Genomic DNA, 22121 nt, shown 5'->3' on the forward strand with positions numbered 1-22121 from the left:
TTTAAGCTTAGCTAATAACAAATCGAAATTAACCGAATCGAAAGCTTGCGAAAAGTCTAATCCCGTAATCAAGCTCTGAAAACCCCTATCCCTAGCAGAAAGCAGGTCATCAGTGACATTGAGAAGAGCGGAGCAGGTGCTAAAACCCTGTCTAAAACCTGATTGTGCTTCAGGCAGTAAATCCTCAGATTCCAAGTAGCTGACCATCTGCTCTGACACAACCCTCTCCAGTATTTTAGAGACGACCGGGAGGATCGATATTGGTCGAAACTGAGAAATCGAAGTAGAATTGTTAGTTTTCGGAAGAGGGATCACTACACTCTCCTTCCAGCAGGAAGGAAATTTCCCACTAGTTAGAGACACATTGATTAGATGGGTGATTGCTCCAATACAAAAAGGGCTTAAGCCTCTGACCATAGCGATGGATATTCCGTCCACGCCAAAAGCAGTACTTAAAATGGTGTTCATAAGCTCCGAAAAAGATTTGAGACCGAAAAAATCCAGTGACACCAATGGCATGTCTGTGTGGTTGCTCAGGGGTTGCTTCAAATACCTCTTGACTCCAATCACCCGACTGATCAATCTTTCATTTGCTCAAGGCGTATTCCCGTCAGCATTGAAGATTGCCAAATTTATACCAATTTTCAAAAAGGACGATGCTTGCATTCCAAGCAACTATTGTCCAATTTCTATACTCCCTGTTTTCAGCCAAATTTTTGAAAAAGCTTTTCTCAAACAATTTGAACAATTTCTTGATCGTTACGAGGTTCCATGTCCCGAACAATTTGGGTTCAGGAAAAACAAGTCGACAATCGATGCTGTAACGAATCTCATTTACAATGTTGTCGAGGGCCTAGAGAGACGAGAGCACGTGCTAAGCATATTCCTCGACCTCTCTAAAGCTTTTGACTGTGTGCATCATGCAACACTGTTGCACCAGTTGTGGTCAAGTGGTATTCGGGGACTCCCGCACGATTGGATCTCGTCTTATTTAAAAGATAGAGATCAGTGCGTGCAGATTGCGAGTGTCTTGTCAGGCAAAGTTAAAATGCCCTACGGTATCCCACAGGGATCAATATTAGGGCCAGTCCTTTTTCTAATTTACGTCAACAGATTGAATTCTGCAATCCAGAATGGAAAATTGATTCAATATGCTGACGACACGACTCTCTGCATCAGATCAAAATCAAAAAACGAACTTGAAATGGAGTCATTCATTGAATTGAATTCATGCATCGAATATTTCTCCAGAATCAATCTGAAAACAAACAGTTCAAAATAAAACGTCATACATTTTTGCCTTCGGCAACAACAAGAGCAAGAGCTTCGACCCGCGGTGATGGTGGACGATTTCCTTCTGGAAGAAACAGACTCCATTAAGTTCCTTGGAATGTACCTTGATCGGGGGCTGACATGGGACGATCACATTGAAAACGTTTGCTCTAAGGTTGCTTCGGGAATTTATGTCCTGCGCAATCTTGCAAAATTTTGTTCGTTGGATGTATTAAAAATGGCCTATTTCGGTCTGATACATCCACATTTGACATATGGCTTGAGATTGTGGGGAAGCTGTTCCAAATACAGATTTGAAAGAGTTTTCAGATCTCAAAAGAAAGCCGTAAGAATTCTTTCAAAATTAAACCCCAGAAAGTCGTGCAAATATGCCTTTAGGGAGCTTGGATTGCTGACCCTTCCCTGTCTCTATATTCTCGAGGTGGCCTTGTACTGCCGACTTAAATGCGAGTTGGTGCGGGGTAGGGATGTCCACCAATATGGAACTAGAGGCAGGAATAACTTTCGAGTCGAACAGTACAGAACGGCAGCTTTCGAACACTTACCATCTCAAGTTGGAGTCGATCTAATCAATAGGCTCCCTGAAGGCATCAAACAACTCAATGAAACAAAAAAATTCAAAACTCGACTAAAACATTTTCTTATGTCAAAGGCATTTTACTCAACTGATGAGTTCATGATGGGCCACTGGGATGAACATTTTTGAAATTAACAACCACGAAATCCCCAGTTCTGATACATACAAGAATCGTATTGCATTGTATGTATTTACCTTGACCCATACCATTTATCTGATGTACTTATCTACTTTATATAGTTACGTTGACGCATGCAATGCAATATTGTAATTGTTTCACGCAATAAAGAATATTATTATTATTGTTTACTTTATTTATTCAGATATACTATACTACACTTTAATTTATGTCACTTGAAATGATTTTTTTAATTCCTTTTTGTTTGAGTTATCTTAGAATATTTATAAATGAAATAGTTTCATTTGACTTGCTAACTAATTAGATATTGCCATTCTATGCATGTATTGACTATTCACCGAAGCAAAAGTGATTCACCGTATATTGTAGCAACAAAACTAATTAAACAGTAACTTACAGGAGAGATATATACTGTCTACTTCTACTACAGTGAGAATGAATTATAGCTTTAGTAAGATTTTAATATACTTGTATGATCGTTTATCCAGTTTACCACTGTATATGTAATAACATTTCCTTTCCAAAAAAATTGTTTCATAGTCCTTTTACTTTTGAAATGGTTTTATTTGGTATCTTATAAGAATTAGTAAATGAATACTTAAAGAACATTGAATGCAAATATTCTGTAATACAGCTTACTTAATCAATGCAAAACAATTTTGTCTACAAATCGCCTTCTGAAACACTTCTTAAACGTAATACATTTCAACGAAGGAGCAAATTTTTATTCATATATTCTAAAGCTGAAGCATACTAACATATAGAAAAGAAAACACTCCATATATTATACTATTGTAAGATCACGGGACTAACTTATGCATTACTTATACTTTATCTTTTTAATAGTATTAGGAGAACTGTAATTATGTGTTACATTCGACATATTTTAAAGTTACTTATCTTTTATACTACTTTTTACTTCTGAGGAACATTAAAAATAAAAAATATTTTGTCAGTACAATAAAATGTGTATGCGTTTGAAATCTATATATAAAAAAATAAAATATTGTTTTTACCTTTGTATGAGAATAATAAAGTGATATGCAAATAACGAGTCGTGCAGATTTTCTATGAAAAACTATGAATTGGTTATATTAAAAAGTATTAGAAAGTCCCAGTGATATTTTGAAAATAATATAATATAGTAAGAACTAAAATCTCATTGTGTATACGCCCGTCTCATTACGAAAGACAGAATTATCATGACACTTACCTTTGGTTTCTAGGATATATAGCCAGTATTTGTTATGATATTGAGTCGTTATGATGTGTTATCGAGAGAGACCTGTGATCTTGTTGATTTTTAATACATATGCAAATAATATCTCATCGAATTATAATACCATAATGTAAATTTAATGTTTTATAAATTATTGAAAACGTGATAATATTTTCAATAAAATTTTAGAGCCTTTTTGCGTATTTTCACAGTTAGGCTACAGTATTTTTAAAGCGTTTCTGAGTGAACATTAAGAGGTACACAAGCATGTGTAGAAAGTTAGATATAAAGCCGTAGTGTTGTTATGTATATTTTTTGTTGAGTTAGTAATTGGTATGCGGGATTAAAACGCTTTAATGTTTTAATATAAGTATATTTAATGAAGGTAGATGTCATCTGCTGGTTAATACTGCATCAAAATTTTTGCAGAGTTCTAATGTTTTAGCTGGAATAGTAAGTAATTTAAATTTTTCAAATCATAGAGAAACCTTCGTTTACAGTGTTAGTACTATAGAGAAATTGTTATTGTGGTGTTAGTTACGTGTTGGAGCTTACAACAAACAAACAAGCAAACAATGTGCACGCGACGCGAAGTAACGACTTACTACCCTTATCTCCTTTAATATTAGAGCGATAATCCTTCAAAGGTGAAACTTAGGAACAACTACAGTTGAAACTTTGAGCAAGACACATTATAGACTAAACCTACCACATTTCACACGTCGAACTCTATTTAAACTTCAGCTACTTTCTCAATATAAAGTTAAAATTTAGTTTTATGTAATAATTACAAAACAATAGTATAATACAAAATTTAAGTGGTTAAACAACACTTCTTTGTAGAATTTATGTTAATTTCTCTTTGGATACATATCGTCACATAATTTATAATTTAAGTAAACAGAAACAACCATTGCATTATGGATGAATTTAATATTGTGTGCAATGTTAATAATAATATTAATAAAAGAACAGTTATTAATTGAACTATATGTTTAATACTAAGTAGTATTTTATATTTTAATATATGAATTTTTAAACAAATTTATATTATATTATTATGTGAAGTGCTCACTGCCCTGAATAGAGAAAATTCTAATTCAAGCGACCTTTTTCGATGAAAAATATTTTTATCAACAAAAATATATTTGAGGCATAGTGGGTTTATTTCTTACTTAAATAGGTTACTCAGAGAGTCAGCTATCTACAATTCAATAAATCTTTGTATTTAATTTTTAATGTCAGTGTTTCATAATGCATAAGCCAACCTATTAAGAACCTTGCTAGTGGCTTCGTATCAATACAGACGACTATCATAATAGAAAATTTCCACACAATGCACAGTGATTACGCCTTGTGGCATGATACATCTTTGAGCTATACGATGATGGTGGTTAAATCATACGAAGTATGGTCTGTACTATATTTGCTAAATTAATAAATAAGGTTAATATACGTATTGTAAATACAAACTTGGATAGTTTTATTAATAAAAAATTAGTTATAACAAGACAGTGATTAAATAACTAAATTGTATTTATAGAAATACAAAATTAATTCTAATGTAAATTATTTTATTTGCTTAATATTTATAAAAATATCAACTTACTAGATCAATAGTTTAAATTAAGATAATTTTTTATTGGAAGTTGTAAAAAAAATCTATGGAGTATTAATCTCTTTTTGAAATAACTGTTAAAGGGAATAAAATAATGCAATCAATTTATTTTTTAGCTTTTTGACACCGTATATCAGCGTTGATTAATCTTTCATTACTATTAATGTTCCATGAATATTCTATAGGATGCTGACATCATCAAACAAAACAATTTGCGTCTCAATTAAATATACATAATATGCTCTCTCTCGGAACTATTTTAGTTTTCGCCATTAAATTACGTTAATTTAATTCCTTCCATTTAAAGAAAAAGTATCTATTAACATAATACAACACATATGAAATCTAGAGGTTATTCTCTAATAATCTTAAACCCAACTATAGAACATAAAGCCGGTTTGTTCCTTCAGTGGATAAAACGAAATCCGATTTGTCACTTATATTCGGGTGCCCCTATGAACGTCCAGAAATAGCAGATCACTAGCTGAAACTGTCGAAATATGGTGCATTGGTAGGTCTAGTTTACTATGATGAATAAATAACTTTGAAATGTGCGGGGCATCCTTATTCTGAAAGGCTATTGCTAACCTGGAAATGAGGGAACGCTCTCCTCTGCCCACTTCAACTGGAGAGGCTGGAATAGAATTAGCCTTCTCTTCTTTCAATTTGACACAACTGACACAGAGTTCCCGCCATCACTCCTCACGGAATCTTGCCAGGGTGTGGTCCATAACACTAACCAGACTGGATATGCTGTCTCCTCGAAAGCAAAGGAAAATATCCTTTTAGGACTACGAGTAAGTGGATTAGGGAATTTGTAAGCTACGTGTCATAGTTTAACAAAAAAAGACATGGGATCAAGGTAGCTCTTATGCTCAGAGTTGCAAATTATTGGAACTCTTCACATAAATATGGGTAATTAAAAATATTTCTTTAGTTACTTTCACAAACTACAAATACTATAATATAAATCAACATAGTATGTTGCATTGAACAAAGTCACATTTAAATTGCAAATACATACGAACTTAAGGGTTTTGCTTCAGTTATGCTTCAAATTATTTTTAAATTCTCATAATTATTGTTTAAGAGTTTGAAAGAGCTGTGTTTTCAGTGTTACGTCTCTTTTCTTTTTATTGCCGATGGTGAAATTTGAATTTTCGGTGGATAATTAATGATAAATTACTCCTACGTGAAGTGATCAGAGATACCTGCGTCGAGTGCAGAGACAGATGCGCTTCGAATATTTTTGACTACGGTCTTTTCAAAACCGGCGAACTTTTTTAATCACCCATTATCTGTAATTCAAGTATATAATTATGAAATTATAGCTTAATTTTATTTAGTATCTCAATAATCGAAGTGCATAGACAAACTAGTTCCATGTTACACAGTAAAACGCTGTAGAAGTAAAAAGTTATGAGTTAGTTAGTAGATGTATATATATATATATATATATATATATATATATATATATCGAAACGATGTTAAAAAAGGACAAACGCGTAATTATGGCGTGTCACGGCCAACTGGTTTTTTCCTTCTATCAGGCTTCTCAAGTACATTGTTATAGTAATGTCACAAAAATCTACTGTTAATAATATACCTCTACCTATGTGTTTATGAAACTTTTAATTAAACATTGCTGTGAATTAGATAAATAAAACAACGTCTATATTAATTGGCCTGTGTATTTATACCTTAGTGCAACGGATTAGTCTAATGCTCTTATTTATAGCTGTCCATTCATTTTGTTTCTTACTTTAATAAAAATAACTTAGATTTGTCTTTCTGGAATATAGGAACACAAGTCGCATCATAATGGCATGTCCGGATAGCTCGTTATATAAGAGTGTAAATATTGAAAATACAAAAGTCGGAATATTACACTCTCCTCAAGTGCTACACAAAGTAATATTGATGTCTGGGATAGGTTCGAGTTTATTGGTGGTCTGACATGAAATTTATTGTTGGAGTCCGATTCGTCTATTGAAAATGTATTGCTGCCAAACGCAATATGAATCATTGATAAATTAAAGCCATATGTTTGATAGTGAACTCTGTTTTATTTTATTCGTAAATTTCAAAAGTGAAGAAAATCTAATCGTATCTGTCAATTAAATAAATTGTTGACTATATGAAGACTGGACACAAATTAAATCCATTTTATCATAAACCTAACAATGTTAATAAAAATAAATACAAAATGGAGGCTCTTTTTTTAAAGTGTTATTAATTTTTAAATTATATTTTATATTTCCTAGTAAATACTAATAACCACTAGTTTCCCACTTTCTATTAAATATTCTATAGTTATTCCTTATTAAATAAAGCAAAAAAGCAGGTTTTCGTATTATCTTACAGCAGGTAAACCTTAAACAATGTAGATCTTTAAAAATTTACTACATACGAGGATTAAATTAACTTAATTTGTTTCATTTAGGCAAAACTCATTACCTCAAACTAGTACGCTCATATTGTAATTATGTTTCAGAAGACGAGGTGTAAGCAGAACCTGAGCTCGACCCAGTTCCATTCTGTAAATAAACAAGTGCGGTTTTCATGAATCTCTTGGCTTTACAGTTTTAATGACAAAGGTCAACTACTCATAGGAGCGCGTGTGTGCTACAGGACCGTGCTTGGATTGCAAAATGTTAAAATTTTATCTACTATTATCTCTAAAACCCGTTAAATAACTAATAACACTCCCTCACATGTTAACGTATAAAAATTTAACTTCCATCATAAATTAACTTCGGTTAAGAGCGTAATGTTGTATTATTACTACCATTGAAAGAATAATCAATCATGGAGGATCTAGTTATGCTGAAAAACACAAAATGTTTAGTAGAAAGACTATTTAAACTTTTTTATATTTATTGACATATTATTATTTTAATAATTGATCAACATAGAAACCAAAAATGTATTTATTAAATGTCAACTGCTGCTTTACTTGTTAAGTCATACAAGAATCACATAGGGCTTTGGAGTATCCTAGACATTGATTTCGATAAAATATATATCGGAATATGTTAAACTGTTTAGATAACATATATTTTAATTTACTTCCACTGACTCAAGCATTTAGCATCATTGTTTATAAATAGAGTTTTTATTCATGCTTCGTAATATATACGGTTTTATATATATTCAAAATATATAAATATCCTTATTCAAAATAAGGAGGAAGTGTTTAATAATCCATGATTTACAAACAAAAAGAATTGTAATATTTTTCATAACATAAATAAATAAATCATATTTTGTAAATAATTTAAAAAATATCTACCGCTTTAACATTTATTGAGAAAAGATAAGAAAAAAGTATATATATATATATATATATATATATATATATATATATGTATATACTTTTTTTAATAATACACGATATCAAAAATCCTAAATACCGCGTTTATAATTAATCACCGTATATAGTTAATCCGTATCGTATTTTATGTGGCTAAAATAAGACACTAATCAAAACAACTGTGACGCCGTAGATGAACTTAAACGCCTTGAAATAAATACCTGTCAACGAAGGAAATTTCTTATTCCTATGTAGATATTGTTTCTTCGTAAAAAACCAGGCGAACTCTAATATAGCATTGTAAGTAATTTAGACTTGAATGCATGATAAGGGCTGGAAGTAAACACTTTTTTAACGAAGTAGGTTTCCGAGTGCTATTTATTTGTTTTTTATTAATCGGGGTAACAAAGCAGACTCAGCAACAACAACGGAATTAAAATAAAATCACAACAGAAATCCTCACAACTTGTGCTAAAATGATATAATAGTTAGGTTATTTAAACGCTGATTTTATTTACCATGACTACTAAACTAATATGTACATCATGTATGCCTACTTATGTTTTGAAAATGGGCATATAAATCATTGTATTTTTATATCACAAGTGATTTTACTAAGTAGTTTAAGGACTTCGATTTTGAAACTTGCGTGTAAAGCTACAGCTATCAGGTAGAAACTAATATTTTCTTAAATTTGGAAAGTTGCAATCTTAAAACTATAATAGCAAGCGAAATAATTATAATATATCAATAATTGTTAAACATTTTGCATTACATTTCAATATTATGGCGTTGTGTATTTAGTACACTTTCATATGTTTACAATCAAGTAAAATTTTTAAGAGTTCACTGTAGCATAATCAGTCATAACAGTGACTAGTAGTAAAAACTTTCCCTATCAGTACAGTTTTTCAGAAGTATTATAAGTTTTCACTCTAGCTTAATAATTTTACCAAGCAAGTTTAATTTTTTCTTTATGAATATACCTAGACGAGTGAACTGGACCTATCGATAAAAAGCCAGTCATAAAAAAAGTAATGTAATAAATAAATTAGATGAATGGATGCTATTCCTCCATGCACGTTTCTCTACATACTTTTATTTTCACACAATAACTCATTTAATTACCATCATTAAAAAGTGTACTTAAAATAGCTGTAGGCGGAATCGAGAACTTACTGCTGGAGTTCAGTTTTTTAATGGACGTTTCCATTGTATTATGCACATTTGAAAAAATATGTGTTTCTCCAGCATGCTGAAAAATATAGAAAAATATTGTAGAAGATATGTTACTATGTTTGCTAGAGGATTGCATATTCGTATTCAGGTTTATGAAGCATATTCAGTAGTTGTAAGGCGTTTCTCTCATATTTTAAAACATAATTTGGAGGTGGAAAATGGTTTATAGTTGCATTATTCACCTTATGTCCACCTTCAGGCCAAGTCATATGGTTTTATGAGTTTTTATAAGTCCTTTGATAAGTATTAGGTTTTCAGATCGTATTTTATTTTGGTTATTGAAACACATATGTGAAAAAAGTCCAAATACAAAATAATTGAAACGTAAAAATGGAAGTTTCATTGGTATAGTAGCAACACACACACCCAGCAAGTGAGAAATACGTGTACGAGTATTCAACCTTTCTTAAAATAATATAAATAAATAAACAAAACAAAACCTTTAAAAACAGGGTAATATAACTTTAAACAATGTTTAAAAATATTAACATTTTATTGACGATACTGAGTAAAATTAAAGGTCATTTTTGTTTTAAATCTAATGTGCTTAAGCTATAAAAAAAGGTAAAAAAAAAGAATTTTACACCATTTCCGGATTGCATTACAATGATAGAATACCACTTAATGTACACTATTAGAATCAAGAATTGATGAATACTTACACACACACACACACACACACACACACACACACACACACACACACACACACACACACACACACACACACACACACACACACATATATATATATGTGTATCCAATCTTTTTCCAATACTACGTAGCCTTTTTTTACCTTAAGGCTGACGGACATAAATTAGCAGGTAAAAATAATTACCACATTGATATTAAAACTTTGGATGCTTGCTATTTTGCTACCCGAGCTACTAGCCCTTAACAGTTTGCTTATTCGACCACTCAAATGAAAAGATCAGGGCAGTAGAAAGGGGGAGGGACCGAAGTTTGACACGAGACGCAAACACAGTTATTTTTATATTCTAGTTATTTTAAAAGAATTAAAAATACATGTAGGTTACCAAATTGTCCTGTATTCACATTGGTTTTAATAAACCACTGTAACCCAGTTAGAGAAATTCCTGGAAGGCAAGTAAAGATAGGCACCTAAGAGCAAAAATTGCTTAATTAAGCTACTTTACAATATAATGTATCTGACAGTCTCATTAGCACAGTCTTAATAGACCCCTAAAACATCGATGGTATAGGTAGTGAATCAAAAGTTATTTTTAATAAGAAGATTTTTGTAGTTAGAGGGTGTGACGATTCCGTGTGTTAAGATTTATACATATTGATATGCAGTTTATTTTTAACTAACCAATGAAGAAGTTGGTCGGAAATTTAAATAATATTCTGAAAGAGAACTTGATAGTTCTGATTGATTCAAAATCAAACCGATATCATTTCCAAAAAGGGACACAATCAAAAAAGGACCACAATCAAAAGTGGTTATTAAGTTCGTTGGTAAAAATATAGTTTTCAATAAAAAAAAAGGAATACAAAGAGGTTCCCAGGACTCTTACAGGAATAGTAAAAGATTCTAAGGGCTCTTGTCTTGAATATAGAGAACAATTCTAAGTGTAATACATTTTGAGGACTTAATTTCACTGAACTCAGCCAATAAAACCAGTTAGTTGAAACTGATCGAATTAGAAATGTTTCAAAATTCTTAGCAAGGTAAGCAGTATTTTTTTATTGACCAAATAAAAATCTCGCTTATATCGCAAAATAAACCAAAATAAGCCTATGTTCACCAGACTCCAAAGAGGTCCCAATCGACCTTAAAGAAGAAGTGGTTGCGAATGATATATTTTGGTTGATGGAAAAAACAAAATGCATGAAAAAGCAACCTTCCATCCCCAAAACTCGTGCAGCCTGTTTTTTTTTTTTTTTTTAATGTTTTCCCTAAAATAAAGATTGCTTTAGAGATTTTATATGGGGTATTTTTTAATATTTTATTTATGTTCATTTAAAAACGTTATGTTTAATACGATTTATGTCAAGAAAAACACTCGGAGACACTCAGGTCCTGAACAGATGTGTTAATATGGAAACCAGTTCAAATGGAATGTTGTTTAAAAATGATAACGGCAGGTAAAAATTTATCATTATTGATCTTAAATTTGCAAAAACATAAACAGGGGAAGTTATGGAATGGAAAAAAATAAATTTCTATTAAGACTATTAAGATATATTTAAGATAGAAGTTGACTCAGATAATACACAACATTTACAATTAAAGCGTTGATAACACAATCATTTTCCTTGAGACAACGCACCACCACATCCATTCCAGCTCACACACTTTACGGCTAACGGGAGTAACTTCGGCTAATAATAACATTCCAGGTCATTCTCGCAGTTTTAGGGATGTCAGATATGTGTGTTCTTCCTGTCTGGAATGGAAAGCAACAATTAGTTGCCAATGAGGATACTTCAGGATATTGCTTACTTTTCATAAAAGGTAATATAAAAACTAGTATTGCTTAGCGCGATTGCAATCCAATGAATTCATTGTTAGCTCAAACCCCGATTCTGCTTAACAAGGTATGCTGTGAAAAATATTATAAGGAAATCAAATAAAGATAGTTTTTTGTTTGTGAGGCCAAGGTGGGATATCATTACACAGAGGCAATAAATGTGTCCGGAACAGCTCTGTCCAGAATTAATTGCTTTGTGAATGACCCGGCATTAATTGACGGCCCTTTACCTCCCGTTGTTCTAATTGTTAGTTAGGTGTTCAAGTGATTTTATAATTTACCCAATTTCAAAGTATAATTGAAGTTCTTTTATATCATTATAATTTGGAAATGTTTCTGTTTTTCTACAATAAATTTTTTATAATAATTGTTTTAAGATGGTTTTAAATAATTTTGAATAGTTAATGTTTTAAGTGATCACTAGATCTTCAAATTTACTAATTGGTGTCGTAAAGTACAATGTTTTTAATGTGTGCCACTACAGTTCTTTGTAAAGGATTATTATTTCCGCATTTTTAAGCTGTTCTTTATATTTAACGTATATCGTTAACAGTTAAAAACTAAAGTAACTTTTTATGCAAGAACTTGTTACCTCTAAAAAATTTGAGCACGAACGCCCTAATCACAACCGAACTCAAAATAAAAATGCCTTTTAAACTGGACTTTACAGAACTTTTTATCTATTTATCTTAAAGGTATCAAGTTTAGATTTACAAATTTAACTTTATTTATTTTCTGCTCGTGTTATTCGACAAATTCGTGTTTCTGATCATCTGATCTATTACTAATTTAAATTAACGCTATTGATCAGGAAGGTTATCGTTTCCTTTCCATCCATTGCTAGAGAAATTTTTAGAGCAGATCAAAAGGCTTTCTACCTAAGTTAGAGGATGACCTCAGATTTATTCCTGTATAGTTTCAGAAAAAAAACTAAAAATTATACATTGGTGGATGGACTTTATAAATTCAAGATCGTTTTTTTTTTTGAAATCGCAATAGAATTCTAACAGAGTGGACCTATAGAGGAGATCGCTTGATGGGGCAAGAAAAGAAAAATATCTTTCAACATTAAAACACATGAGTTTTGCTCATAGTAAATTTAAGTACTGGTGCCTGTTACATGAACAAAAATCCGTCAAAAGAAATTGTTTCATTAAAACACCTTGATAAGGAAAAGTGTATACTAATGTAACCATATACTTATTCTAATACTACCAAATGCTCCATCTTGCTTTACAAGTTGTTTAGATAAATGTACGTGAACCGGTTGGATAGATCATTGAGTTAAGATGACAGTGAATAAAAAATAAAGTTCTATATTTACCCATCTGAAGGAAAGGAAGGATAGAATACTCAAACAACGTGTATTCACTTAATAGTTGCAGGGCCATCCATTAAAAGTTTTAAGCACAATACCATACGGTATTTTTTCGTGGAAAATATAAACTGTCAGTAACACTTATTTAAATATTAAATTTGTTAAATCTCTTAAACCTCTTTCTATAAAACACGTAAATAAACATATGTGCAAAAATAGAAAGTAAATTTAATATGTATGCGTTTGTATATTTCTCCCATCTAATTACTTCAAAGCCAGGGCTATAGTGTAAAAGGAACGTCAAGTAGATATACTGTGGCTGCGAAGTGTTAGAAGACAAGCACTAACTGGGATATATTACTAAAATAATGTGAATAATTATGAAACACACCTGCATTATACTCCAGTTTGGGGAAAAATGATAAGTACCAATAATTCATAACATATTCAAATGGAAACTATATCATGTATGTGAGAACGGCCAATACGAAGACACAAATTTATATAAAATAAATTATCTAATTGTAAAACAAAAGTTCAGTAACTGTGTTTTAATTAGTTTTAAGGTTTATACGTATATACATGCAATATAAATTTAGAAATAAATCAAATGTGTGAATCAATTTTACTAGCAAATTAGCTCGTGACGTCCAAGTCTCCATTCTTAATTTTAATTAATCTAGTTCTTTTACCTAAGTTTATAAACTACGTTTTTTAACATTACTACTTAATGAAGTATACATTTTCTAGTACATCAGTTTAGTTCCAATACATTTTTCTTTATATGGGTGTACTTTTATCACCCAAAATATGTTATATATTTATTATCAAACATTCAATATATAAACTCATATATATCATAAATTTAAGCCATATCATCCTATGTTATATATCATAACATAAAAGCAGAAACCGATTCAACTACCCTTCAATAAAAGATAAAGCCGTAGACGGGGACATTTACGCTTTCTTTCTAACCATTATAGTATATGATTTTTGTTATGTTTATGCATTTTTGTATAATTGTTCCGAAGTTCATTGCTAAATATTCGTTACTTTAACTTTGTGTGTGCTATTTACCTCATGTTATAAGTTGTTTACATTTGAAGAAAATTCTAAATTAAAAATCTTTAAAACGTTGTGCTTTGTTCGTAACATTAAATAAGGAAAATGTCTAAAATATGTTTTTTTTTCAATTCTTCATGCTCATAAGAAATTTAAAAAAGGTTTACAGTACATTAATCAATGGTCAAACATGAGTCTGGAAATAACGATTGTTAAGTAGTACGAGAAGTTATAGAGTATAATTGAATGTGTGCAGTCAAGGAAAACCTTTTACAAAGTATCAATTATAAAATGGTAACACTGGTAAATCTGGTTTTTGTTTATTTTTACTTATTAATTTAAATGTTCATTCTCTACGCCAATTGTCTAACAAAACTGAAAACTCTTTTAGGAACATTCATGCGATATTCGTACGATACACTTATGTGGACTATACTTAAGAATTGATATTTAATTCATGTATATTAAATCTTTATAATAATGCAAAAAATACTAATTGGTATTTTACAACATAAATTAATATTTACACAAGAAGTTTTCAATATTACACTTTATTGTTAACAGTCATAAATAACTATATTGGTTTTGTAATATTTTTCAAATTTAAATTCTCTGAACACAATTATTGTGAATTTTTTAAATTAATTTAATTGCATAATTAATTTGGTATCTAAGACTAATAATACTACTATAATAAATACTGTTATAAAGCAATAACGTGAACTTAAAGTAGGATCTAATAGTTCAGATTATTTTCAGTAATACGATATAACATTTTACAGTGTAAATTAACACGTTTCAAAGCAAATACATTTGACAATAATGAATGCAGGAAAGGGGTCAGCTGTAATGAGACGCCTGACCGCAATGCTGAGCATTTTAATGACGTCATAGTATCATATAACCTAAGCTACATTCTTATTTCTTATGATAATAATGTTTAAATGATGTAACAATGTTTCAGTAGTAACGCTCAAATAATATAGATGACCATATGACTATTTATTATTGTTATTATTTACATTAATTAAATTTGTATATATGGCAATAGCCGAATTTACTTTCAATTAACATAGAATCACAAAAAGTAAATTGCCGGGTGAATGTGCTACCATTACACCACAGAGCCCTTACTTTTTACGGTTCAATTATTTTGTATTTGGCCGTAATATGTCACATAAGAGTTTAAATAACCAAACGCAGTAGTTGTGCTCGCTTGCGCGTTAATGGATTCCAATGAAAAAGTACCGTAGAAATTGTTTAAATTATTATTTTTTCCTGTTACCTATTTAAACCTATGATCCAAATTTGGTTTCTGTAGCTTTACTAGTTTTAGAAATAATTTGTTAGTAAAAAAAACAAAGTTTCGGCTAGTGGCTAAACAAAGTGGAAATTAGAAAACAGTTTTTCTTTATTTTTAGCTTAGAATCACACACAAAATTTGAAAATACATAACTAGCCCAAACTTTTTTACACCCTGTATAGGGTATTAGCTTTATATTTACCCATAACCACTTTACACGAAACCAGCTAATCCAAGCCAATACAGGATGGGGCATTCTTTGTCAATTCAACAGACTCAATTTCAATTATCATTTCAGATTTTGATATTTTATATATCCCTAGGTAAGACTAACAAAAAAACAATTTTTTCATAAATACAAGGAGTATACCAAATTTAAGCAAAATTTAAAATTGCGAGTTCATTTTTTAAATTTATTATGGGTGTCTTTCCGTATAAACACTTTAATTAGAGACACGACAGGATAATTTGCTATTCGATAGTTAGCCAACCCACCAAAAGCATTAATAAACTACAGCTCCGTATAATATCCGACAGGAAAATCAGATATCGTTACATAAGCTTATTGAAACAGTTAGTTTTATTTCATATATTAACCTCTTTTATATTTAAACTTCTCGTAAACCAAAGACAGAAGAACCCTGACTTATATATTCCATGTAACAAGAGTAACTGATAGCTTCAACACGCTTACATAACTAACACAGAATCGAAGAGAGACTTCCACTTATGGCGGATACATCATTTACCCTAACGATGAATCCGAAAATCGTTTATGAATCTAACAGATAAATCGATTGTGTGTGAGGAGGGTGTGGAGGGATGGATGTTGCGTAATGATCTGCCTCTCGTTAATAAACGACACACCTTGACACTGATAACACTTGTCTTTATATTCGTATACTAAAACTTTACATATTCTTGTTTTACATTTGTTACTAAACCATTCAGTGCTATTGTTTTCTCTTTTGAATTCCAATCACTCTTACATATTAAAAGCAGCATAAGCAATTTGTAACTATGCATATCGCATCCAAATAGTACTGTCTGGAATATGAAGCCTGTAGATCAAAATAACTTGATATGCGCGCGCGTTTTTCAATACCTCTGTAGAACGATTCGTGTTAATTTCAGCTCAAAATATAAAAGTAAGGAAAAATAACACAAATATGAACGTCATATTTATATACTTTGACATTTGACATTTTTTGAAGTAATTCTGTTCCTTAAAGCTATTTACAGCGTACATCTGTACTCTAAAAATAATAATGTTGTTACAAATAAAACGCTACGTCATACTTAGTACAGCTAAAAGGTGTTGTAAGTACTGTATTATTACTACTATATTATTAGAGCATGAAATGTTTTTTACATACTATGCTGGCAGGATATGTCATCATGTTCAAGTTGAGAAGATTTAAAATAAATTAATAAATGTAAAAATCGTAGAGCTGTATAGACTTTTACTGATACACTTTACTGCATTAATATTTGTAATGGAAAATTATAAGCCAACTTCTAAACATAACTAAAACAGATTTTTGTTTCAACATTTTTGTGTTAAACAGTTATTATGGTTCAACAGTTCATGTTTAAACTTCAGTGAGTTTTCAATTTCAGTTTCATTCCTTTATTTACAAGAGGCTTTAGAAATATTACACCAAGCAAATGTGTATTACATCACATTTAGTTTCTTATAATTCTTATCTACAAGTTTTTGCAAAGCATACAATTTATTAACTGCATTTATAAAATTTGTTAAATACATATAATATTATATTTATTAAAAATATAGTCTATTTATATAAAATATTCATACTAAATAATGGAAATAATGTTATATGTGTATGCGTAGTTCTTACATATATCTTTAATTTTATTATATTGTTTTCAAATCTTATAGGGTTATACAATTTGTATTATGAAATAAATGGTGTTTAAATTTAGTTTTCACATGTGTGTCAAAGTTTATGTTACAAAAAAAATCACTATACAATAAATTTAGGTTCCCTTCTTAGTTTTTATTTGACAACACTAATAACATGTTAGGATAAATATGTCCGTAAATATGATTCATACCTCGTGCATCAGGAATCATACCTGACAATCAGGTTGAAAACTTGCTGAGTACTTATTGTTAGCTTACCATAGATTAAAATTGTTACATTTTCGAAATTAAAGTTTAGTCATATAAATTACTAATACATGTGTTGATTCTGCATAAATTGAGACATTATTAAGAATCGTAGTCATATTTATAAAGAGGTATTAGTAGCTCGGAAAATTAAAAAAAGATAACTTTAATAAAGATAAAAAGTGTTTCAACCTACTCAGGATCTTAGAGAATTGGCATTCCACAGTTTTTTGTATATTTATGAATTTGTATGTGCATAGTGTATTAGAAAATTACAGAATTAAAATATTATATAAACCTAATATTTACAATAAAACTGTTAACCTATTCCTATATTTTTCATGTATGATACATTTTTGAATTATAATACACGGTTATTTATTTTAAATAAACACTTTAATAGTTTGGTAAAACTATATTTTTATATTAGTGTAATTTATATTTTAATTATAAGGAAATTAGTTTGTAAAATATGAAGAGAGAAATATATTGGATTCTAAAATTATATCAATGTAATGTCACACAGAAGAAAAAATGGAAAATATTTATTTCTAAAAATTGCACTTAAATCATAAATGTGGAAAACAATATCGTCCCACAGATTGATAGAAGTACATTTTTGTCGGGCAAACTGCCAGGCCACACAAATACTGGAATAAGAAAGAAGATAGATCTGTCAGCGATTTGTTTTGAAAGAAAAACATCAGGATAAACAAACTCACCTAGGTAGCGAGCAATTGCCACACGAACACTGGTATTACTTGCTGATAGCTTTGTAAACACCGTGATGCTGCTGAACTTGCTGATGTAGCAATGAAGTTATATCTCATGTTATCTCACGTTGAGTCAAACTTACAAAGAGCTTGCTTCTCTGTACTAGCGAGAATTTTATTTGTGCGCTTTGCAATATGAACAATTTCTGTAGTTCTAAAACATTTTCATTAGTACAGTTCATACATATTATTCTATTTAATACATTAACAGTAAATTATTATTTTTATATTTTAAATGTGAAATTATCAAGCAGTTAATTATAAACCATATTTTCTATTTGGAACTATTATAAAAAGGAACTGTTTATTTCAGTCACAATTGTGAAAGTTTCGTATTTCTAAACAATTATTAACAATCTATAAGTTACTTCAACATAATATGAAATTGAATACAAATTGAAAACAAATGTTTTCACGTACTAATAATTACTGTAATATAACAAATATGCTTAAATAAAAGATTCCAGGGCTCAAGTTTGTGACAGTGTCATAATTTAGACTCTGGACTTAGAAGAGGTTGAAATGGAACTTAATATTTGAATCGAATGTATGGAACTCGTTTAGGTCTTGGAATCGTGTTTAATCGTGTTCTTAGTGCACTAAATTTTGAACCTTATGAGAAAACTAAACACATTTGTTATTTAAATTACCCTTAATTTCTTAGTCTTCGTGTCTCTGATGTCAAAGAGGTGCAAACAGTTTTATCGTCGCCGAATTTAATGGATTTCTTCAGACGGATAATCGAGGAGTAAAGTCTGTGTCGTCGTCGGATTTCAGGCACTGTACTAAGCGAAAGGAGAAATAAAGCTCAAGCACATATTTTAATCCAAATGGGTAGAATGGGGTTGCAACTTCTAGAACAAGTATGTATCGTTTCTCTATTTCTCGATGTCCTAGAAAGATGAACACACTTGCGTCTTATGCTCTTAACAGATAAATAAAATACTTGTAAACAGACTAACTACAAATAGAGGTTCAATTGAGGGCTACAGTGCCAAAGTTACAAAGGTACCAGAAAAGATTATATTGACGCAAGCAGTTACTATTTAACGAACTAGACTTCTCAGACCTAGCGCTGGAACTTCCTTAAACCAGAAGAAGATTATTTTAAACTTATATATATATATATATATATATATATATATATATATATATATATATATATATATATATATATATATATATATATATATATATATAATTTTACACACAGCTGATTAGAATCTTGTTGTCTATGGTATTTATTTGTTAAAACGTTATTTTGGTTATGTCTTTTGTTCTTGGTTTGAGTTCTGTTTATATGTTTTAATTCAGTGTGGTTCTGATGAAGGGTTCTGTGAACTCGAAAATTAAACATGAGCACTGAATTTTTGTTTCTGTTTTTGTATATACATTAAATTACTTAGAAGAGTATATATAATTTTAAAATATATATTTAAAATAATATATATATATATATATATATTATACAAAAATTATACATATATATATATATATATATATATATATATATATATATATATGTAATATTATCAGTTTGTTATCTCCATTTCGTCCAATCCTTTTTTGATAGCTTAACCACCTCAAAAAGTTCTACAATTAGTTTTTTATTCTCGTAAAATCTGATTCAAATACAATATTTTAGTGATTGGCCATATTTGTAGCTAAAGCAGTTTAACCAAGATAAATAGAATCAGCAGAAGAGCTTAGCGACATGATTCACATCCGAATGAGCTTTAATCCCGGAACAGAATCTTGAGAATAAATAGAACGGAAAGGTTTCAGTGAGCTCATTAGTCTCTTTGTTCTTTTGTTCTTTTAATATAAAGGGGATTTCATTAAAGAAGCCATATAAATTATATTCTTTTTGTTCTTAAATACGTTCACTCTTTTCTTCTATGTGATGTATATCCTGATTGGTAGTTATCATACATTTAACCCTCTCAGTGAACAATTATCCAGATGTCTACCATATTGACAACTATTATTGGTTTATTGTTACCATATTCAGACAAGATTATATTACTCGTTTAATTATTTGATTACTAAATAAGTGTGTTCCAAGCGCTGCCAAATAGTTGCTATAATTCTGGAAAAAATCAGTAACACAATTGTACTCGTATAACTAAACATTGAAAATATTCTGCTGCCTTCACAAACCTGCAATCGTTTAAATTACACTTTAAATAAATATACTGTTTTCCCCAAATAATTTAAAATTGCAAGTGATGTTTATTCTCATACCATAGCTCTTTTTAAAGTTGAGAAGGTACATGATGCCAATAATAAATAATATTACAAAGTTTAACTGTCGTAGTTGTCATAAGAATAAGAAGTTCTGTTCTAGTGTACTTTTATTTCGAATTATTATATAAAGTCTACATTTTTTATATGTTAATGCATTACAACCGACTGCTATGTCATACGTAATTTTGAATTTATTTAATGTAGTCCCCTAATAGATAGCGTTTCTATAAAGTGAACTAAATACAAAAACAACTAGTTAAAGAGGCATATATGCCGGTAAATTATATCCAATATGTGTTCTTACAATTACGTAATTTGGGTTCAGTACAATTATAATGCACAAGACTATAATAACATACTTACATGCCAAACAGCTTTTGGTACTTAAATGTTTGGTATTTAGTAGAAGGGCTATTGCTAGAACCAAATGGAAAATCCACAAGTCAATTTTATCAAATTACGGACTAAAATCTAACCTTCATACATCTTATTCATGCTCAATAATTCCTTCAATGTCAACTCCACTTGTAAAAAATCCAAACTTGATCACTTATGTATTGATGTTGATAACGAAAGTTAATAATTATAAATTTCCATTGAAAAATGTACTTTCTGATAAGTATTATTGTAAAAACATTAGTATATGAAGTTTTAGAATGTATGCATAACAACTATAAATGTGTATATAAATATAATCAGTTTAGTAAAATACATGAAGATAAATAAATATTGGTTTTAACTTTGAAACAGAATTTAACTGAAAAGTGTAGTTGCAGTAAGAATAAATTTGGAATTGTTGTAATGGAAGTAAATTTGATGTAGTTTAACTGCAATCCAATATGTCAACAAGTGTTAATCAAGCCAGTATTTCAATTAGCACGGAAGCGCTTATTCCTCTAGTCTACGAAAAGTGTAAATGTGTCATGTTTGTGTTAATATTATTAAATTTGTATTTATTCAAATCCAATTAAAAATTTGTGTCTGACAAACAAATGCCTAATTTTAGCATCTTAGGGACAAGAGTCAAACATTTATCGTAATACATGGCTGGAATGTATTATTATAGTTATACTACTTATATTTGTGGTGCACAGTAAAAATCAAAAATTATTGTATGTATTCACCTAGAATGAAGGACTATTTCGTAGTAAGATATTTTATAGATATTGTTACCCTACCAAGAAAACGTAGTGGCAGATGCTCCTCAACAGAAGACCATTTAAGAATGATTGGAGAGCTAACACCCAAAAACTCTTAAAGGGGTTCTTCAGAGAGCTCAACATTTTTACTGTGGTTGTTCTTTTCATATTTCTAGTTATTTTTCATACATGATTGGACAATTGTTATTCATGTAGTGGATCACAGCTATTCACATATTGTAATCATAT

The sequence above is a fragment of the Homalodisca vitripennis genome, chromosome 3 (genome assembly GCF_021130785.1).
Source record: "Homalodisca vitripennis isolate AUS2020 chromosome 3, UT_GWSS_2.1, whole genome shotgun sequence".
In the NCBI taxonomy this organism is placed as follows: Eukaryota; Metazoa; Arthropoda; class Insecta; order Hemiptera; family Cicadellidae; genus Homalodisca; species Homalodisca vitripennis.